At 41.9% G+C, this 24,034-nt stretch overlaps 1 pseudogene; it reads right to left on the bottom strand.

Moving 5' to 3' along the window:
* Nucleotides 1-23,171: 23,171 nt before the first annotated feature.
* LOC145096510 (5S ribosomal RNA) lies at nucleotides 23,172-23,289 on the bottom strand (annotated as a pseudogene).
* Between the last annotated feature and the right edge of the window lie 745 nt (nucleotides 23,290-24,034).

Below are 24,034 nucleotides of genomic sequence, written 5' to 3' on the forward strand. Positions count from 1 at the left end.
TCAACTGATGCAGTCACCTTTGCAGCATTAGACTCAGCATGACCCTTGAGAGAGTCAACAAAAAACTTGGAGTCTTGGATAAGTTCTTTGATATCAAATGTGGCTCGTTTGTACAGAGAAGTAGAGTCATCCAAAGCAGCAGTGCACTTGTCGATAGACTCATGATATTGGTGTAAAGCAGTGTCCATAAAGGCTTTCATGACAACATCGTTACACTTCTTGGATGTCTCAATCAATGTATCAAGTTTTTCATTAACATTGTCGATCTGCTGCTTGGTTGCTGGAGCAGATTCATCCTCTTCACGTGGGATTCGGTAGGGACTGTAGTAAGTGGAATAGAACTAAAATTCAGCTCCTCCAAGAACTGGATTAGAGTCACTAGAGGGAGTTGGGGAAATCGGTTCGGTAGTGACTTTAGGAGTATCTTCAGTCTTAGCCCCCACATCAGATGTGTTGACTTTGACTGAAGAATTTGTGGTAGAGGTGATGATAGGTGTAGTGGTGAAGGTTGCTTGGGAAAAAAATAGGAGGTGGTAATGGAGCAGTGGTGATAGGAGTAGAACTGACAGGCGGTGGTGGAGCAATTGTAGAAGAGGGTTAGGATGTAGGTGGAGGTAGAACCGAATCCTGAATAGTGGATTTGGGTGGAGATGGAGGAGGAATGGGAATAGTATCATTAACAACCTTCTTTGGAGTTGGAGATCGAAAAGGTGTGGTCCCCCTAGGTGAACCTTCATGCTGCTCTTCCTCTTCCTCACCTGCAGACTACTCATCTTTCTGTTCTGAATGGGAAGGTGAAGGAGTTTTTTTTTTCTGCGAGCCATTTTCTTTACTTTCTTTGGAACAGAGAAATCACCTTTGTTAGCCTTCCGTTTCTTGGACTTAGCGGGTTTGGAGGAGGGATCATCGGTTTCTTCTTTCTTAAGAGTGGCTTTCTTTCCTCGTTTAGCAGGCTTCTCAACCTCGTCTAAGGCAGCTTGCATCTCAGGAGTCAATTTTCGTGGACTCTTGGGAGGAAGCAATTTGTATTCTGAGATAACTCTACTCTCCTGAGAAACAGACCGATATATTGTTTCTGAAATAGAACCATTGTGTGAAATCCTGGTTGGATTAGCCACGATTATCTTTTTGGTATGGAAGGAGGAGACAAAGTAGAGCAAAGAATCCTTCATGACTGGAACCTTGAGAGAGGTTATTGCCCTTTGAGCGACAATGGTCCAAAAACGACCACAGGAGATTTCAGAATGCTTGGTAGAGGAGGACAGACTCTGTACTAGTTGGGTCCAAATCAATGAACCATAGTCCAGGTTGAGTCCATTGTAGAGACCGTACAGGATCGTCATAAAGCATTTGTTCGAACCATCGAATCCACCAACACGCTCAGCTAACCCCTTGTGAAGAAGGGTGAGTAACCCATTCCATTGAGGGGGTAAACAAGATTTCTTAAATTTGGTGAAGGTGGTAAGCACCTCAGTGTAGCCCATCTCGTAGAACATCGAGAACAGTTGAGTCGTAGTAATAAAGTCTGGAGAGATGACTAAGGCGTCTACTGCAAGCCCTAGCAGAGAGCAAAATTGTCCTTTTGAAATAAAAGCCTTGTGATAATGAATCTGAAAGTAGATTCTCTCTTTGATTTTGTCGTAAGATGCTGTGGAGTATACTTGGGACAGTAATGACATTGGAACGGATTCCACTTGTGTTAGAGTGATTACAAGAGGAGAATACTTGAGACATTCCACCACTTAAAGCATGTATGGATCATACAAGAATGGAGTCATCTGAATGATCATGTTTTGGTTGGGCTTGATCGAAAGCAGGGACGACGACGCAGTTTGATCATGAAGAGATGAAGAATCTGCCATTGTTAAACTTGTGAAGAAGATGAACAATTTAAAAATGGCGATGTATTTGAGAGAATTTGAGTGAGGTAAAAGGTACAGTAGAGCGAGAATCCCTTTATATACGATTTCCATGAGAGAGAAAGAATCTGCAATAATGATGAAACGATATCTGAAAAGGCGTCTGTAAAAGCGGGATTTGACAGCTTGGTTTTCCTCAGATACACGTCATATGGAGAAGGTTTAGGAGCCGTTTCAACTTCAAGCGCCCATCCTTGAACTTATCCAAAGACCCGTTACAACATCATATCCATTCAACTGCCCCAATCCGGTGTTAAGTCACGATACATAATACGTTATTGCTTCCATAAATCCGTGTGATTGTTAGAGCCGAAAGTAAAAACAACTCACAATGGTCACGAACCAGAATTTTGGAAAATCATGAAGATTTTCGTGCATTAGTGTGCCAACAAATAAGAAATAAAGCAACAAGAATATGGGATGTGAGTGATGTCAAATATGACATAAAGCAAAAGATCCCACGCACGGATCTCTTCCTTCAAAGTCAAGAGAGACTTGAAGTGCTTGTGTGGTTTCCCATGAGAATACGATCAAATGTTTGTTAAGAACCATTGGAAGGTTTCTTTTTAAACATAGGCTACAAAGGGTGGCTAATCTTCAACCGAACTTCGATACTTAACATAAGACCGAACGTTGGAAGAAGTACTTGTGAGAACAATGTGGTCTGTTGAACAAGTAGGTTGGATAGTTTGGAAGAAACCAGATTTATAATAGAAATCTCAAAAACAAAAACTAAACTGGATCTTTTGGGAAGAAATGCCTTGGTGTTAGACAGTTTCATAAAGATCTCGCAAGAAAAAAAATAAAAGAGACTTCATTTGGTAACAAGTGAGTGCTTGAATATTAATATTCACCGTCAATTCAGCAGTGGTGTTGGATTTTGGGTCTCACTTAGCACGTGGTGTACGCATCTAAGATCCTTAACTCAGAGTTTGTGTAACCATAAACCTCAATGGTAATCTTTGAGAGTCTCAAGGGTTACATTGATGAACCGAAAGTAGATGGAGAATATTATGAGGTGATGAAAGAACAGAAAGTACCCCTGGTATAAATGAGTGACATAGCAGAAAACTCTTGACTCATTTGAGAAGAGTAGGGCAACACGTGACTTGAGTGAATGTAGTCGGCCTGATTGGGAAGAAACGATATGTACAAATCGAATCATTAAGGCCTCACTCATAGTTTTAAGAGGCTTTGGTCTACATTCAGCAGCATGCTTCTAGGGACACCTAGCTAGTTTTTAGTAAAATTGACATACCTGCCCCCTCACGAGTTTATATTATGACTTTGCACTTGATACCTATTAAGGAAAAAGAGACAAACAAACCACACACAAGAAAAACAGAGAACGAACCAATAGAGAAAATAACAAGAGATAACATAAAGTCGTTTTGGAATTTCGAATTTTCTGTAAAAAAATAAAAAGAAAATCTTTTTGGATTTTTGTAATTTCTGAAAAAAAAAATAATAACAAAAAAAATCTTTAAACATGATAGAAATAAAAAACAAAAAAATAACGGGCAAAAAGAAAGTGTACAAAAGGTACAACCGAACTTAAACCTTAAATAATTGAAGCTAAATAAACTGAGAGATCGGTTCATTTCAATCCCCCAAAATTGAGGAGCCGAAACAAGCAGAGTGCTCGGTTCATTTCGGTTCCCTAAAATCCGAAGCCGAAATAGACCGAGCTATCGGTTCATTTCGGTTCCCGAAAATTAAGGAGCCGAAATAAACAGAGCGTTCGGTTCATTTCGGTTCCGTAAAATTCTGGAACCAATATAGACCGAGCGTTCGCTCTATTTCGCTTGCCTAATTTTTCAGAAAGAGGTTCGTGGATTCGGTACTGACTCTGCTTCCATCATTCCCAAACCTTGCAAAATTTTATTGAAGCTTGCTTCTGGTAATGCTTTAGTGAAAATATCTACAAGTTGATCTGAGGACCTAACAAAATGGGCTTCCACGTTTCCATCTTCAACATGGTCCATGATGAAATGGTACCTAAGTGCAATATGCTTTGTCTTTGAGTGTTGCACTGGATTGTGACAAATTCTTATCGCGCTTTCAGAGTCGCAATAAAGAGGAATCTTCTTCATACTCATCCCATAGTCTCTAAGTTGACTTTGTATCCATACTACTTGTGAGGTACACGAAGCAACAACTATGTATTTTGCTTCGGCTGTTAAGAGAGAAACACAGGTTTGCTTCTTGGACTGCCAGCTAACTAGTTTACCATCAAGGAACTGACATCCTCCAGTTGTGCTCTTTCTATCCAGACCGCATCCACCCAGATCAACATCAGAAAAGGCTTGAACAAAGAAACCTGATTTTTCTGGATACCGGAGACCGAGCAATGAGGTTCGCTTCAAATAGCGAAAAATATTCTTCACTGCCACCATGTGAGGTTCTCTTGGATTAGCTTGAAACCTGGCACAATAACATATAGAAAACATAATGTTCGGTCTACTAGCAGTTAGATACATGAGAGATCCTATCATTTGATGATTGAGAGTCATGTCAACAACATGCTTTTCCAGAGATGGTGTTAACTTAGTGCCAAACGCCATGGGAACCTTCACCTTCGAGTCTCCCGTCATACCAAATTTTACTAATAGATTCTTCGTGTAGGCCTCCTGGTTAATAAAAATACCTTCTGGTCCCTGTCTTATATTTAACCCAAGAAAAAAGTTAATTGGACCCATTGCGCTCATTTCAACTTTAGTCTCCATCAGCTTCCTGAATTCAGCTGTCAAGCTTGGATTTGTGGAGCCGAAGATGATATCATCGACATAAATCTGAACTATCATTAGATGTTCGCCTTCTTTCTTGCGAAAGAAGTTTGGGTCAACCAAACCTTGCTTGAATTTAGACATTTTTAGAAAGCGAGTTAAGGTTTCATACCAGGCCCTTGGTGCTTGCTTCAGCCCGTACACAGCTTTATCCAATACATAGCAATGATCAGGGTATTTCTCATTCACGAACCCGGGTGGTTTCTCAACATACACTGTTTCTTCTAGTTCTCCATTTAGGAAGGCACATTTCACATCCATTTGAAAAACTTCGAAGTTTTTATGAGCAACATATGCTAGAAAGATTCGAACCGATTCCAGTCTGGCTATAGGAACGAAGGTCTCCTCATAGTCTATTCCTTCTTCTTGGCAATATCCCTTTACCACCAGCCGAGCCTTATTCCTAATAACATTGCTTTCTTTATCCATCTTGTACCTGAAGACCCACTTCAATCCAACCACAGACGCATCCTTTGGTGTGGGAATTAGTCTCCAAACTCGATTGCGTTCAAAATCATGGAGTTCATCTTGCATTGCCTACACCCAATCAGCATGATCAAGTGTAGTATTGACCGTCTTTGGTTCGATTTTTGAGACAAACGAATTAAACACACATAATTCAACGTGAGAAAATAATGCAGTTTGCTTCGCTTTCAGTTGAGACCGTGTGAGAACCCGCTCGGATGATTCACCAATTATCTGTGTTTTGGGATGATCCTTTGTCCATTTAGTTAGAGGAGGGTAGTTCGGGCCATAAATAGGATCCAACTCTGCATTAATCTCTTCTTCGAATTCCGATTGATCGTCTTCGTCATTTGTATTTGCATTGCCCCCCTAAAATGGCGAAGCGTATCCTATATCAGGTTCAGGAACCTCTCCTTTGGTTGGAGTAGGATGCTCCCCCTCGACTGGACCATCATGAGTTAGAGTTGGATGCTCATCCTCGCTCGGCAGTTCTGCTGTGTTGGTCTTAGATGGACCCTCCCCCTCGAACATTGAGCTTTTGTTTGGAGGATCTGCTGAGGGTTGACCTTTAGCTTGTTCTTTTTCCATAACTTTTGCAGCTTCATCGATAATCTTCTTTAAATGGTCGATTTTGTTGTCTGCTACTCTTGCCTCTGAGAGTATATCCTTTTCTGGTTCGTCGAACAACCTTATGTACTCTTCAAACAAGTTGGAAATTGGAACTGAGACTTGACCAGATTCTGGAAATATTTCCCTAGTGACACTCTCGGTTGTCTTAACTTTCCTCATGTAGTTGTCATCAAACGTTATGTAGTAGGTTTCTTCAATCTGTTTGGAGTGTTTATTCAAAACCCTGTAAGCCTTTGAGGTTAGTGAATAGCCAGGAAAGATTCCTTCGTCGGACTTGACATCAAATTTGTTTCGGTTCTCTTTGGAGTTAAAAATGAAGCATATGGAACCGAACACGTGGAAAAACTAACATTGGGCTTCCTGTTGTATAGAATTTCATACGGAGTGATGGCGAATCGCTTGTTAAGCAGGGATCGGTTCTGAGTATAGCATGCAGTAGCAACTGCATCAGCCCAGAAGTATAGAGGGAGTGAAGCGAAGCTCAGCATGGTCCGAGCTGCCTCACACAGGGAAAGGTTTCATCTTTCAACATTTCCATTCTGTTGTGGAGTATAGGGAACCGAGAAGTTATGAGAAGTTCCCTTTTCAGCCAAAAAGTCTTCGAACTCTTTATTCTTGAATTCAAGCCCATTATCGCTTCGAATGTTCCTCACCATCTTTCGTAGTTGAAGTTCGACTTGCTTGATGAAAGCTTTCAACTTTGGAGTCGCCTCTGACTTCTGTTTAAGAAAGAATACCCAGGTGAAACGTGAAAAATCATCTACTATAACAAGAATGAACTTACTGTTGGATTAGTGTCTAAGGCTGTAACTATATTTGGTAAGTACTTGACCCGATTGTGCATGGTCCTTTTGGGTTGCCTTCACCATAGCAACTTGACAGGGTGATTTATATAGAGAGAAGAGATATTATTATTAATGTATTATAAGAATAATATGTTAAAGGAATAATAATATTATTTGATTAATATAAGTCATAAATTAATTAGGAATTAATTTGGTGACTTAAAGAGATTAATTGAAGAAAGGGGTATAAACTGTCAAATGTGTGATAGTTGTATTTTGAGCTAAGAATACTTATGGATATGGGGTGGACGATTTTAGGGATGTGGATCACCTAGAAATCGTCCAAGGCCTTATCTGGAAGGGATATTGGATTGCTTTGAGGCTAAGTTGTCCAATTAGGGTTTTAGGGTGTAACCCTAGGAGCTCACAGTATAAATAGACCCTTGGGGTTGTGGAAATCGACCACCTTGTGATTGGAGTAACCCTAGAGCCGATTTCCCTCTTCCTTACCTCTCTCAAATCATCTTCTTGCTAGTTGGTGTTTGTAAGCCATTAGAGGAGTGACAATTGTGACTCTAAGCTCCAAAAATAAGAAGGTTTCAAGAAAGTAACTCAAGGTATTATTCTAGATCTGTTTTCATATGTTTTGATTGTTAGTTTACATTAGATCTAGCCATGAAAGTCTTGGATATATTGCATGTTCAGTTAGAGAAACCTAGATCCAAGCTATAGGGTTGTATGTGCACATAGGAACGATCTTATGTCTAAAACCCATCACTTACTGCCACCGATGCTTTTAATAGTTGAAGGTCCACATAAGTCAATATGCAGAAGTTCAAGTGCTTCAACGATTTTGGTATTGATACATGGTGGATGGCTCTTTATGCTTTGTTTACCCATCTCGCATGCTACACATAGGTATTCCTTATCAAACTTGAGAACTGGAAGACCTCGAACATGATCACCAAGCACGAAGTTATTAATGTCTTTAAAGTTTAGGTGCGATAGGCGTTGGTGTCATAGCCAGCTTTCATCAGAACTTGCCTTGGACAACAGGAAAATAGCTGGTTTTCCTTTAATTGGACTGAGGTTTAGGGGGTACATTTCTCCCTTTCATTCAGATATTAAGAAGACTCTTTTGGATTGCTTTTCGATAATTTCTGAACCTTCATCATCAAATGAGACTTTCAACCCGGTACCCACAACCAATTGAGATACACTTATGAGGTTGTGTTGCAATCCTTCCACATACGCCACTTTTCGAATTGTGAACTCTCCGTTGGTTATCATCCCATATCCCTTGATTGTTCCATAAGAGTTGTTGCCATACTTCACACATCCACCATCCTTAAAGGACCGAAACTCCCTTAGCTCTTCCTTTCTCCTTGTCATGTGATGTGAGCAGTCACTGTCTATGTACCATTCATCATCGAACTGTTCGTCACTTATAACCTGCAAATTTAAGTAGATTTAGGAACCCAAAGTCTCTTGGGCCCTGGTGAGTTTTTCACAGAAAAAGGAACAACAACAAATATGTCGACAAGATAAGTTCTTTTTATTAGTGTGGTTTCGTCTTTTCTTTTGATGGTGTACACTTTTATTTTATTTTTATCTTGTTTAAATTTCAATGTACCAGATGGTGTTTTGTTAGTTGGAATATTCTTTTGATCTTTAGGGTTAGCTTCCTTTTTATTATTATTGAAGTCTGCATTAGAATCAAGCTTTCCCTTCCCTTTAACATCCTTTGTTGAGTAAGGTTTCTGTTGGGAAGAACCGAAACTTGGCCTTCGGTTCTCAGTCTTGGTGTTGGGACTGAACCATGATGTTTGGTTCTAAACTCTGTTGTTGAAACCGAAACTGAATGTTCGGTTCTGTCCTTTGGATTCGGAACAGAAACTTGATGTTTGGTTTTGAGCTCTGGATTCGGAACAAAACCTTTTTCTCTCATTCAGATTCTTCATGTATCTCTGGTTTCTTTGGCTTTTCTATTTAGCCAACTGCTTTTGAGATTTATGAATGTTGAAGCTTGATTTTGGCATCTCCTTTTTAGCTTCAGTTGTGCTGGAAGATACATTGGGTGTGTTCTTTGGTTCTTCTGGTATCTCTTTTGTCCCACTTGAACTTGGTTTGTCAAAGCTTAAGGGCTTGTTGATTGGTCCTGCAACATATCTACCCTTTACCCTCCATGAGGTTCGCTCTGATAGACCAACAGTCTCGTCCGCATTATCAATAGGAGCGGACCAGAAATAATTATCACACCCTTCAGCATTGTCTCTGTCAACCAGGATTTTTAGTTCTACTGTTTGCTTTCCAGTGACCCCTGTGACAACATAAACCTGATTTGGCACGGTTTGAACTTTCTGGTAAACCGCTGCCTTCTCTTTGAGTTTCTTTGACTTATCCTTTGACAAACATGCATATTCAACCGAATTTTCGGATATAAGGGGTTTCTCGGTTTCGCTTTTCAAAAACTCAGAGCTATCAACTACATCTTCTACTGAAATTTCACTCATCTCATTCTCCTCATCAAATTCAGACGTATTTTCTACATTCATTTTATGTTCGGTCATTAATTTGGCGTTTGAGGAGTCAAATGATTGTAAGGTCTCTATCTTAATTTTCAACTTATCATTTTCATCCAAGAGCCTTTTAAGCATGCATTTGTATTCCTTTGAGTCAATGAAAGATTCAATTTTGTCCAGACCGATTTTATAAGTGACGGAATTCTCTTCAGAGGACATTATGGATTCACATTCAGCAATGACCTCATCCTCCTTATGCTCAAGGAAGGGTAAGATCATCTTATGAATCTTTTTCCCTATTTCACAATGTAAATGCAATTGAGTAATATTAGTATATAAACGTTTAGCAACTAAGAAAAAAATGTTTCTTTATTTTAAAAACTTTAAATTGCCTCTCTGTAAATAGATAATCTCATCCCTAGACCTAGTTAACTCCGTCTCCTTTAGCTCAATCCACATGCGTCTCTCCTCACTCTTCGATGACTCCCTGCTGAGTTGGTCAGTTAGGTTAGAGTTCGTTAAGCGAGTTTGCATGAGACTACTACTTAGATTAGTGAATTTAAATTTAAGCTCGTTTAATTCTTCTTCATAATTTGTGAAGGGAACTTTAAGAGATTCGAGGATGGATTGTACCTTTTTGATTAACTGATCGCAGTCGTTAATCCTTTCACTCATGGGCTTTTCTGCAAAACAGTTGTCTTCCTTCAAGTTCGGCTTCTTACGCTTGTCTTCTGTTGGTACTCCTGCTATCACCATCAAGCACTTCCCAGCCAAACTGTTAAATTCCTCTCTCGCCACATATGCTCTGCCATGTGAAGGCTCCCTCACTTCTACATCCTCAGAGTCTATTGACCAAACTTCAATGCCTCCAAATTCATCATTGGCCACATTCTCCTGCACAATCAAGACATTCATAGAGTTGTTAGTTGCCTTCTTTTTCTTTAGCTCTTCCAGATTTCGTGTATGATAAGCCTCATCATCTTCACTATCCTTTTTCTCAGCCATCTTTCGTAACATGCAATCTTTGGCAAAGTGGTTCTTGTTGTGACAATAATTGCAATCGTATCCAGAATCTCCTACTAGCTTGCTTTCTTTCTTATCATCATCCTTTTGAGAGACGTTCTTTGATTCTGCTTTTACCTTCTTGGAGCTGTAACTCCCTTGCCAGTTTCGGTTCTTACTGGCAGGGAATTTCCTTCTTGCAAACTTCTTAGGGTTGGAGACCATCATTGCATATTCTTCACCTGTAAGGTCACACCCAGACAAATCTGAGTCGTCTTCTTCTTCCATCACATCCTTCCCATTTGAGATAAGGGCTAAAGAACCCATGCCAGACACAACCTTCACTTCTTTTGTTACTGTGCTTTCATGGGATTTTAAGATTCCCATCAGTTTTGCCAGCGAGTAAGATTTGAATTGTTCATGGGCCTTTACAGTTGAGACCACTGCCATCCACTCAGGTCTCAGGCCATTCATAAACGTGACTTTCTGTTCAATCTCCTTTCTTTCAATATCGTGACTTTCTGTTCAATCTCCAATACTAAATCCTTGGTCCTTAGCAACTGAATTCTGATGGGCTATAAAGGCCCAAGGACCCTAAGCCTGAAACCCAGCCCATACCGAGGCCCAACACTCGAAGCCCATACTGGCAGCGTACGCGGGGCGTACACCAAGGTACGTTGAGCGTACTGGCCGCTGGCTTGTACGCGGCACGTACTTCCTTGTACGCCCAGGTGTACAGCTCTGTTAAGCCAACATCTCATTAATGATGGGTTTTAGCCATAAGAACTTTCCTATGTGCGCATGCAAAACCCTAATGCTTGGATCTAGGCTTTCTAATTAAACATGATTTGAATCCAAGACTTCTAATAACTAATTAGGTATTATAACAATACAAAATCAGATCTAGAAGTTTACCTTTGAATCTCTTGTTTGATCTTGTTGTCTTGGAGCTCTAGAGTCACAATTGTCACTCCTCTAATGGCTTACAAACACCAATTAGCAAGGAGGATGATTTGAGAGAGAGGTTAGGAAAAAATCGGCCAGGGGTTCTCTTCTTTTGAAGTGATGCCGATTTCCCTTGCTCAAGGGATCTATTTATACTTGTAGACTCCTTAGGGTTTCACCTTTAAACCCTAGTTGGATAATCTTTCCTTAAAGCGATCCAAATCCTTTCCTTAGATAAGCCTTGGACGATTTTGAGCTATCCTAAGCCCTAGAATCCGTCCATCCCTTATCCATTAAGGATTTACAGTCTAAAGTGTAACTATCAAACAATTGACAGTTTATACCCTCTTATTTAATTAATCTCTTTAAGTCACCAAATTAATACTAATTAATTTATGACTTATATTAATCAAATAACAATATTATTATTCCTTATATTATTCTCATAATATATTAATAATATTTATTCTCTCATAATAAATCATCCTATCAAGTTGCTATGGTGAAGGCAACCCAAAAGGACCATGCACAATCGGGTCAAATACTTGCCTAATATAGTTGCAGCCTTAGACACTATTCCAACAATTAAGTGCTTAATAATCCGATCCAGAAGCTACAAATCCAGATCCTAAGCTTAATCCATGACTTAAGCCATAAAGTTGCTTACTTGATGGTTTACAAGTCTCATAAAGGCTCAAACTTCCACAAATAACATTCTACTTCCATAAAGCTAACTAGTTCTCATGCATGGTTCCATATAAGCCACAAAGATCGAAACTTTACTGCTATGGGGACACTTGATCTTCAAGGATAGCAATCCCAAGCTCCAAAAACGAAGTTGCAAGATAAAGGTCGTTCCTTTGGACCTAAAAGGTCCAAACTTCCAAAAACTCCAAGATCTAAACTTACAAGAGGAAAGTTGGATGCTTTATGCCTCTTTTGAATGCCAAATGAAGGAATGATCCCAGATCTATGAGCTCAAGATGCTCAAGTTCTTCTTCTTCCACTTCTCTTCTTCTCCTTCTTCACAAAAATAAGCTCAAAGATCAAACACACACAAGCAAGGAGCAAAGGGGACGAACTAGGGTTTCTCTGGAGTGAATGATAAGTGAGGAGGCCAAATGGGAGGCTATAATGGGATTTAAATACGCCTCCACCCTTAAGATTAGGGTTTGCCACCTGGTTGCGTACGCTGGGCGTACCATAAGGTACGTTGCGCGTACGCTCAGCCTCCCCGCGTTTCATTTAAGCAGTACACCCAGCGTACAATGGGTTACGCCCCGCGTACGGCTTATGGGCTGCTTACACCTCGGCCCAAAATAAAAGCCCACACTCAAGAACAATTCAATTATAGCCCAAAATCAACTGAGGAATTAAATAAATTTATACCTCGGAAACGATCGTTACAAATCTCCCCCAATTGAATCAGACTTCGTCCTCGAAGTCTGCTGCTACTGATTCTGAAAATAACTCCGGGTAATGCTCATGCATCTCCTCCTCTGATTCACACATCCACTATGAACCCTTCCGGTGCTACCACTGCACCTTCACTAGCTGAATTACCTTGTTCCTCAAGGTCTTTGTCTTCCGGTCCATAATCGCGACCGGTCTCTCAATATAATTCAGGCTGCTATCAACCTGAATATCCTCTAAGGGAACAACGGCTGACTCATCCACCAAACACTTCCTCAACTGGGAAACATGGAAAGTGTTGTGGATCTGGCTAAGCTCTACCGGGAGATCCAACCAATAAGCAACCCAACCCACCCGGGCCAAAACCCTAAAAGGACCAATGAACCTGGGGCCCAACTTGCCCCTCTTCCGAAACCTGTTGACACCCTTCCAGGGTGATACCTTCAGGAGGACCATGTCGCATACCTGAAAGTCCAAGTCTAATCGCCTCGTGTCGGCGTAAGTCTTCTGTCGACTCTGCACAGTCTGCAGCCTACTGCGTACCTGCTGGATCAACTATGTCGTCTTGAGCACCATTTCGGTGCTCCCAATGACATGCTGACCGACCTCGCCCCAACAAATCAGGGTCCTACACTTCCTCCCATAGAGCATCTAGAAGGGAGGGCGGTCAATACTCGCATGGTAACTGTTTTTATACGAAAATTCCGCTAACGGAAGATACGTATCCCAACTGCCACCGAAATCTAGGACACATGCCCAGAGCATGTCCTCAAGGGTCTGAATCATCCTCTCGCTTTGTCCGTCCGTCTGAGGGTGGAAAGCGGTGCTGAAATGGAGACGAGTACCCATCTCGTCATGAAACCGCTTCCAAAATCTGGAAGTAAAACGAACATCTCAGTCTGACACCACTGAAACAGGAACCCCATGTCGTGCCACCACCTCTCGCACATAAATACCGGCTAGCTTCTCAGCCGATATGCTCTCCTGGATCGGTATAAAATGAGCACTCTTCGTGAGCCGATCCACTATAACCCAAATCGCGTCCACTCCTCGTGCGGTCGTGGGAAGCTTAGTGATGAAATCCATGGTGATATCCTCCCATTTCCACACAGAAATGTCTAACGGCTGCATCTTGTCGTGAGGTATATGGTGCTCCGCCTTAACCTTCCTGCAGGTCAGACATCTTTCCACATACCAGGCCACATCCCGCTTCATGAAGGGCTACCAATAATCGGGTCTAAGATGTCTATACATCTTTGTTGCCCCTGGATGGATGGAGAATCGAGACTTATGAGTCTCGTCTATCAGCACTTGTCGTACTCCGCCCCAGTACGGCACCTAGACCCTCCCATGAAGGGTCAACAATCCTCGACTATCATAGTCAAAGGAAGCTACTCGGCCCACGATCCTCTCACACTTCTGCCTCTCCTCCTTGAGGCCCTCGGCTTATGCCTCTTTAACTTGCTCCAGCAATGGAGTAATCACTGTCATCCTCAAACAAATGTCTCTGATCGGAGCTGCTGTTGCCTTGCGGCTCAGGGTGTCGGCCACTACGTTGGCCTTCCCTAGGTGATAAAAGATCTCACAGTCATAATCCTTCAGCACATCTAACCATCGCCTCTGCCTCATGTTCAGATTCGGCTGGTCCATGAGGTACCTCAAGCTCTTGTGATCCGTGTAAACGGTACAACGGACCCCATAGAGGTAATGTCTCCAAATCTTAAGGGCAAACACCACTGCCCCCAACTCTAAATCATGCGTAGGATAGTTAGCCTCGTGAGGCTTCAACTGTCTCGAGGCGTAAGCTATCACACAGCCTCGCTGCATCAACACTACTCCCATACTCGCGATCGAAGCATCACAATAGACTACAAAATCCTCTACTCCTTCTGGGAGGGTAAGAATCGGTGCCTCGCATAATTTTTGCCTGAGGATCTCGAATGCTACCTGCTGCTCAGGCCCCCAGTGAAATACCACCGACTTCTTAGTCAGTCGGGTGAGCGGTACAACTATCTTGGAGAAATCTTGGATGAATCTCCTGTAGTACCTTGCTAAACCTTGGAAGCTCCTAATCTCAGATGGAGATCTCGGGACTTCCTACTGCATCACGGCCTCTATCTTGGCCGGATCTACCAAAATACCCTTCTGGTTGACGAGATGACCAAGGAACTGCACCTCGCGCAACCAGAACTCGCACTCGGAGAATTTTACGAAAAGTCTCTCCTTCCTCAAAATCTCTAGCACCTCCCTCAGGTGCTCCTCGTGCTTCCCCTGAGTCTTGGAATACACCAAGATATCATCTATGAATACTATCACAGACCGATCCAGCATCGGCCTACACATGCGGTTCATGAGATCCATGAACGCGGTTGGAGCGTTGGTGAGCCCAAACGACATCACCACGAACTCATAATGACTATACCGGGTCCTGAAAGCAGTCTTCTGCACATCCTCGCCTCTGACTCACATCTGATAATACCCGGAGCGTAGATTGATCTTGGAAAACCATGACGCTCCCTGCAGTTGATCAAACAAATCATCTATCCTCAGAAGTGGGTAACGGTTCTCCACCGTTACCTTATTCAGCTCCCGGTAATCTATACACATACGGTGCGACCCGTCCTTTTTCATCACAAACAAAATCGACGCACCCCAAGGCAAACTGCTCGGCCTGATAAAACCCTTGTCTAGCAGCTCTTGCAGCTGCGTAGATAACTCCTGCATCTCTGGAGGAGCCAACCGATACGGTGCCTTGGCTATCGGAGCCGCACCAGGGATCAGGTCAATCCTAAATTCGACCTGCCTCTCGGGAGGTATTCCTGGCAATTCCTCTGGAAATACATCTGGGTAGTCTCGCACTACCAGAACATCATCAACCGACATACTGCCCTTCTCCCGAGCATCTATAACATAGGCAACATAACCGACACAACCTTGCCGGAAATAGCGCCTCGCTCTCGCCGTTGAACATAAAACTGGTCCACGTTGTGGTCTCTCAACCTGAATCACTAACTCTCCCCCACTGGGAGTGCAAACCCTCACCAATTGCAACTCACAATCTATCACCGCCCCATTGGGGCTCAGCCAATCCATGCCCACTATGACTTTATTCCCTCGCAGAGGAATAGGGACCAAGTCCACCGGAAACTGCTCATCGAACAATTGTAGAGAACATCCTCTGTGTACTTTTGCCACCCTAACGGTCCTGTCGGCTGCTATCTCCACCTCAAGTGGACAATCTAGCTCCCCCAGAGCTCTACTAAACCTCTTGCTGAGCGCAAGTGAAACAAACGATCGGGTAACCCCCGAATCGAACAATACTTTAACTGATATGTCGTTCACTGAGAACGACCCTATACAAAATTTATAACCATAAGAAACAATCAAAAATTAAATGCAGAGGTAAGGAGAAAATACATACCCGTCACCACGTCAGGAGTCGCTCGCGCCTCCTCTGCTGTCAGCAGAAAAGCCCTACTCTTTGCCACTGGCGTCTCAGCTCGGCCCTGACGGCCATCTGTAATCCTCAAAGTAGTAGGGGCAGGTGCTGACACCTTTCCTGCAGCGGCTAAACTCGTACACAGGACTTTTTATGTCCCCTCTGATTGCACTAGAAGCAAATCAGATATGTTGCCGCAATGGTGGTAGTAGTGGCTGTACAATCCTTGCTCATATGCCCAGTCCAACCGCACTTGTAGCAGCCGACACTCCCTGCCTTGCACGCCCCATCGTGCAATCTCCCACACTTGCCACACCGAGCATGGCTCTGTTGACTCCTAGCTCTGTGATCTGAACCCTTGGGCTTTTTTCCCGCACTCCCTGTACCTGGAGCCGCCTCCGGCTTCCTTTTTCTCTCCATCTCAAGGTTAATCTCTCTCTCTCTCTCTCTCGCCCTAGCAATCATGTCATCCAGCGTTTTACAGCTGGACCGGCTCACAAACTGGCGGATATCACTCCGCAACATCTCATGATAACGAGCCTTCTTCATTTCCTCATCAGCCGCGTACTGAGGAACAAGAAGAGCCCTCTCCCTGAACTTGGCGGTAATCTCCGCCACTGTCTCTGTAGTCTGGGTAAGATCCTAAAACTCTCTGGCTAACTGTTGCACCTCAATGATCGGTGTGAACTCAGCTCTGAACCTGGTAGTAAAATCAGTCCAGGTCATAGCATCCAAAGCTACATCATCTCCAATGGCATGTCCAACCTCCTCCCACCAATCCCGTGCCCTGTCCTTCAGAAGACAGGATGCCAATCTGACCTTGTCCCCCTCGGGACATCTGCTCGTGCGGAAAGCGTTGGCCACATCTGCCAACCATCTGGTACTCGCTATAGGGTCCCGCACCCCATGATAATCCGGAGCTTCGTATGCCCGGAACTCCCTAAAAGTAAGCGTGCGCGACCCCATCATGGCCGCCACCTCAGCACGGAAAGTGCTCAACCTCTTGTCCATCAACTCTAAGATACCCTCCTTGATCGAACCGAAGATCACAGGAGTCTGCTCAAGTATGGTGCGAGTAATCTCTGAAGAGAGAAACTCCCTAGTATGCTCATCCAACTGCCCGGCCTCCGGGCCTGATCCTGATCCCCCTCCGGCACCTGAACTGCCGACTGCTGGTCTAGGGCGTAATACCACCATTTTGAAACACAACATAATAAACGTCAGGAACACTGATATATCTCGAGGGATCACTACTACCACAAGTTTCCTGGTCTCATCTCAACTTTCATTGATTCGAGTACGGATCCTCGGCTTTCAGTAGTACGGGCTCATACTACCTTCCACATCTATCTGTACTTTCCTCAAGTATTGCCTTGACTTCACCAAGTCACTACTACTGCTAATAATCTTTGCTACTCCCATCCTAGGCTTGCCCTAGGGAAATCTCTGACTCTACCCGATCCAGTCCTCAGCTGCTGAAGGTCTCCTTGTAATGCCAATTAGCCATCACCTAAATACCATCACATGTGGCGAGGCTCAGATAATCCTTCGAGTAAAAGACTCGTCCCTACAATGGTTAGACTCAAACAAGAGCTGCGCAATAGGGCCAAATCTAGCACTCTGAGATTATTCAACCCTGTTCACATGTGACGTGTCGTATTCACCTAATGCCTATCTCCCATCACTCAGAGTCCCACAAAGCACAAAGCAAGCAACATTCAGACACAGGAGACTACTCAAGCAATTCTATCCTCTTAACAAGACTGTACTAGCATACAATGCTAACCTCATACTATCAGGCATAACCTAAACAGGTTATCGTTCTGCTATATACTCAAAACTAGCATGCAATTCTCATAAAGCTGAAACACATATATCAGGTACATAAGGCATCCTCCTAGATCCTTAGTCCTATTCTAACATGCTGTTCTACTGAAACTGAAATAAATAATCATAATATAACTTGTATGGTAATTTGGGAGTACTTACCTGAGCTCAGCTGATCGCATGCACCACACCCTTTTCCTTTTATAAAAACTCTTCTTCTTTCTAAGTTCTTTTTCAAAAATCCTTTTCAAAAACATTTTCCTTTTGAAACTCTTTACCGTTTTCCTTAGATTGAGTTCAGACACACCCGAAAGTGTATCCGAATCCCTCAAACCAAGGCTCTGATACCAACTTGTAACATCCCAAAATACGACCCAAAATTTTTTTGTTTAATAACTACTAACAACATCATGTCAATATCATAAAACAAAACCCATATGTCAATATCCCAAAACCATAGCAAAGTATCACGAGAAAACTGTATCAAGACTGTATCAAATCATACCTATGAAAAGCTAAAACAACTCCCAGGATAAACTGAAGCTGTGGTGTGTGCGATGCCATCAACCCGAGCTCTTCCCTTTACCTGCGGAAGTAACTGAAACCAAAACTGAAACTGTAAGCACAAAGCTTAGTGGGCTCCCCCAAACTACCACATACCATGCAATAACATATAATACATGTTGGGCCTTGCCCACTGCATCGGACCGAAGTCCGGAACTAACCAGGGCCTTGCCCTCTGCATCGGATCGAAGTCCGGGACTAACTGCATCGGACTGAAGTCCGGAACTGACTGGGACCTTGTCCCCTGCATCGGACTGAAATCCGGAACTAACTGCATCGGACCGAAGTTCGGAACTAACTGAGCATAACATAGCATAACATAAACATATCAAATAGCATGAACACATAAATTGCATACTGCATCGGGTCGTAGCCCGGAACAAATAACACATAAACCCAGTCTGCGCCACGAAGGCATCAAACATTCTAACTAGTGCATCGGACCGAGGTCCGGAAACTACTACTAATTAAACGAGCCAACATTATGGCCTTAGACCCGTTTCTACTGGAAGGAAACTCACCTCGTGACGCTGGCTGCTGAACTCCTTGTCACACCCCAAAACCGAGAACGGCGGAAACGTTCTGGGGCGGAGGACGTCATGTAATGTATCACAACAATGTAAAGTAGTAAACAAGCAACAACATCATCCATTGCATTAATCTTATAATTTTAATTACAAGTGTGTTCTTTCATAAAATACAACAATAAAATGAATAGTCAGAATAAGACGAGTCTGGACTGCTCCGTCTTCACAAACCTGGTCGTCGTACCTGTCTATTTGTGACCTGAGAATACAAGTTATTTTAAAAAAGAGTATCAGCCAAAAAGCTGGTGAATTCATAAGTATTAATGTGTCTTTGATTTGTAAAACTGTAAAGTAATGACTTGTAAAACTTTGGAAAAAAATTGTATAAGAATGAACTGTTTGAAAGCAGTTGAAAGCATTTGAATACTCTAGCAAATCCCTATGATTTCTATTAGTATAAAGAGTAGCCTTCTACCAAGACCCGAATGTTTTGAAAGTAGTCTTCTACCAAGACTCGTAGTAGTCTTCTACCAAGACTCAAATGTATGGAAAGTAGTCTTCTACCAAGACTCAAATGTATGAAAAGTAGTCTTCTACCAAGACTCAAATGTATGGAAAGTAGTCTTCTACCAAGACTCAAATGTATGAAAAGTAGTCTTCTACCAAGACTTGTATGTTTTGCTATAACAAAGATGGTTTTCCCTTCTATAACTACTATTAACAATATAAAGTCTACCTCGTCATTTATGTGAATGTATCACAAAATAAAGTAATAGGAAAAATATAGCCATGTAAGTGTTATCCTTTTGTATTAGGATTAAATCGACATCGTGACTGCCGAAAAGGTATTAACCTTGAACATCCGTAGATTGTTCATTTTCCTCTGTAGTTGGCAGCAGGTTTAAGGAATGGTTAGTCTCGTAAAGGTACTCCTAATATAAGTATTAACCGTAGGCATCCGTAGATGTTCATTTCCCTCTGTAGCTAACAGCAAGTTTAAGGAATGGTTAGTCCCGTAAAGGTACCCCTAATATAAGTATTAACCGTAGGCATCCGTAGATGTTCACTACCTCTGTTACAAACAGGTGGGTTCCGGAATGGTTAGTCCCATCTAGTTATCCTATTGAACTAGGATAGGCAGAACTAATTTACATGTAAAATATGTACTAGCAACTCATCATATAGAATCTAGGTACAAGTATCCATGTATGTGTATACAAGTAAATGTATTTATGTAAATGTATTCATGTAAGCGTATCTATGTAAACGTATTCATGTAACATGTAAGGTATAGTATAGACTCATGAATGAACTGACTCTGGTGTAATTCCTTGTAATAGGGATAATGTTTTGTATCTCCTAACTATCCCTATAATAGTTTACTGGAAGGCAATTGATGTCCAAGAAGGTTTATACACCCTTGCTACACAAGAGTGTGGGAACTTAATGAAGGATGAAATCCATCATATCAATACATATGTAAATATATATATATATATATATATATATATATATATACATAATGAAGGATGAAATCCATCATATCAATACATATGTATATATATATATATATATATATATATATATATATATATATATATATATATATATATATATAAGAACATAAGTGTATAGAAATAATTTTGATCAAGAGGATAAAAAATGGTTTGGTAAGACATTGAAGAGTTTTGAACAATAACTAACAATGACTTGATGTCATTTTAATAAACATTTCAAAAGTATATCCTTTGATAACAAAGTATAACAGAGTTTTGTAAAAAGCTTTGTATAGTTTAACAACCAAGAAAGATGACTTGATGCTAGTTTGTAAAACGTTTTGGAAAGCCATTCACAGAAATATGTTTGGTAAAACAGCTTAAAGTGTAATAAATCCTTTAGTATGCTGGTTATTAATCACATATATGATATAATAACTAGCATGATTCAACCTGTATTCCCCCCCCCCCCATTAAAGCATTTAAAAACATTTAAAAGATTGATTTAGGGGTATGAACTCACCTGCAATGAGCGGATCAGAAGGAAGTGTCGGATAAGTGCTTGGTGTCAAGTGAAGACTTAGACACACACAATGATCCTAATTACATATGTATATAAACAATTAGTGATTTTAACACTAATTAAACATGTATAAACATCCTATTGCGAGGAAAATACTTTGGTCAAGTGCTAGGAGGCTATCAGGTTGCAACTAAAGAGTGCATGGTCTCCTACGGGAGTTTATGGTCTAATGACCATGTGTGTTGGAGTTTACGGCCCTGGGGAGTAAACTCCTGGCCGTAAACTCTCAATTGGTCACCAAAAGTGTCTTAAAACTCTAAGGGCTTAAGTGGTTAAGTGTTCCAAAGTTTTAACCAAGTGTTTGGGTGGGTTTAAGGTCCTAAAATGACTTAGTATGGTGTTCACGGCCCTGGGACCACTCCCCCATGAGTTTACGGCTGTAAACTCATGGTAAGGAGTACCATTTCGTGTATTGGGGCCTCTAGTTTAATGGTGTAAGGTTCTATGCTAATATCCAAGGCTTACTAGGGTGTTAGGGTGTCATTTGCACCCTAAAAAGGGATTTACGGCCCAAGAACATGTCTTGGCCATAAACTCCTTGAATCTCATGATTTCTTATGTTTTCTAAGCTCTAAATATGATAAACATGGTGTACAATGAGTTGGATCAAGAGTACTTACAATCTACGAGCTCAAATGGTCGATAATGGCCAAGAACACGAGTGTATGCTCTTAGTGGATCTTGAAAATCTACAATATGGAATAATTTCACGGATGAAATCATGTAAGATTACTAGATCATCTAAGATATCAACTAGTTAGGGCAAGAACCTTACGAGTTTTGAAGATCGGGATGGTACTTGAGAGGATTTGGGCCAAGGAAATGGAAGAAATGAACAAATGACCTTCATCTTCACCATATAAGGTGAGTTTACGGCCCACATGGAGTTTACGGCTGTAAACTCCCATGTGGTGGCCGTGAACTTATGGTTAATGTGATTAAGGCTCGGTCTTTGTGCTATAAATTCATCAGATAAACCCCGACACTTCTTCCTTAAGTGCTCAAGGCTCAGAACTATCAAATAGACTCTAAATTGTGTTGAATGATAGCAGGAATGAGTTTGACTTTCTATTGACTTGGTATGTTGTATAGAATAGAAATTTCGGGTTGTCACATCATCCCCCTGTTAAAGGGAATTTCGTCCCGAAATTAGAATTTAAGTAAAGGGGTGGGCATGAATAATCGAGCAAGGAGGTGGGAAAACTTCCTAATCGATTTTTTCTCGTGCTCATAAGTGAAACCGGGTCCTCGGTTGGTATTCCAACGAACCTTCACTAATGGGCGACGGCGTTTGCCTCGTCCGTTTGACCACTCGGTCGAGGGTCACCACGGTTTTTCCACGAAGGTGAGGATCTCGTTGATCTCGATCTCGTCGAGTGGGCTTACGAGAGTCCTAACGGAAAGGTACGGTTTCAAGTTCGATATGTGAAGGGTAAAATGTATGTTACTGAGTTCCTAGTGTAGGTTGGGTTTGTGAGTTACAGGACCGATTTTGGCAAGAATCTCAGAGGTCCTAACTATTCTGGATTTGGCTTACCATGCTTTCTGAAGCGTATCAAGCCTTCCCAGAGTGAGATTTCCAAAAGGAATTGGCCTCTCACTTGAAATTCTAAGGTTTTCTTCCTCTTGCTTGTCTTCCCAGTCAAGGATCACTCCCTTCTGAGTCAAAGTCATAAGAGGTTTCGTAATCCACAAGGAGTCCTGAATGAACTCTCGACAGTAGGTATGCGAGACCTAGAATTTGGCGAATTCCTGTCGGCATTCTCGGTGTTGACAAATTCTCAGCGGTTTTAATTTTTGGTAGGGTCCTCAAGAATTCCCACATTACTGGTAATGTGTCTTTGGAATTCGACTCTTCAAATCTAAAAACTCGCATTTTAGAGAACTTTGCGTAAAGCTTCTCTGATCGTAATGTTTCTAGGGTTTTTTGTAGATGCTCTTTATGATTTCCTTCTTACTACGAGAGTAGATAAGTAAACCATTTATACAGACAATGACGAACTAATCTAAGTAAGAATGGCGTACCCTATTCATTAAGTTCATGAATACTACGGGTGTATTGGTCCTATCTGAGGGGTATCACTACGGACTCGTAGTTTCCGCATCGAGTTTGGAAGATTGTTCTCGGGACACCCTTCACTAACACTCGTAACTGGTGATATTTGGATCTTAGGTTTATTTCTGAAAGGTACGTCGTTTCTTGCGGTTGTTCAACTGATTCATCTATGCGAGGCAGAGAGTGATGATTTCTAATGGAAATCCTGCGGAGGTCTGCACCACGAGGACTTCCCAAATGTCACCCATACTAGTACTACTCTCGCCTATGCACGCTTAACTGCGGAGTTCTGATGGGATCCGATGTATTAGTGCTGGTATGATCGCACCCACTGAAGTTTGTCTTCTTGAAGAATAAGACTGGAGCTCTCAAAGGTGAGGAGCTTGGTCTTATCATTATATTGTTGAGTAGTCGTTAAGCTATCCGTCTGTATGAGTGGTACTTCAGAAAGGTGTGCTGAGATTTCCTTCGGAAAGGATTAGAAACATGAGGTACTCCATGAATGAATAATTCGGTGTTCTGGAATGACGGCTTCGCTAGAAAGGCGTTTTTAGAGAAAGAGATGTACGTACGAAACTGTTACTGTGTGGATCGATTTGACTTAAGTCGTATGATAAAGTCAGAATCATATGGAAACTAAAGACATTAGATTTGAACATAAGGCGTTACAGACAAAACACAACAGTGCAACTTTTAATAGAGTTACAGTACTTTTTAGAGTAACTATAGGAATACCGCTGTGAACAAAGTATACTACAAAAGACAAGTATACGCAACACGAGGGTCCCTTAACTGACGGGATCTCGAAAAAGATAAGACTCTAGTTGCACTAGTTATAATTAGTTTATGAGTCTGCTACAATGAACTCCTTAAATACTTTAACGTGGGTCCAGAGTAGTCTTCCCTGCGGCGGTGATCGGTAGCATGCTTCCGTCTGTGCCAGCATTCGCTGCCTCTGGGCAGTTTCTTTTGTAGTGATCCACCTTGCCACAACCATAGAAAGCCTGGTTCACACCGGTGTTGGGCACTTGGTTGTTCGGCCTTGTTGGGCTCTTGCAGTAACGTATGGTGTGTC

The sequence above is a fragment of the Lactuca serriola genome, chromosome 3 (assembly GCF_051521515.1).
Source record: "Lactuca serriola cultivar US96UC23 chromosome 3, Lser_US96UC23_V15, whole genome shotgun sequence".
Taxonomy (NCBI): domain Eukaryota; kingdom Viridiplantae; phylum Streptophyta; class Magnoliopsida; order Asterales; family Asteraceae; genus Lactuca; species Lactuca serriola.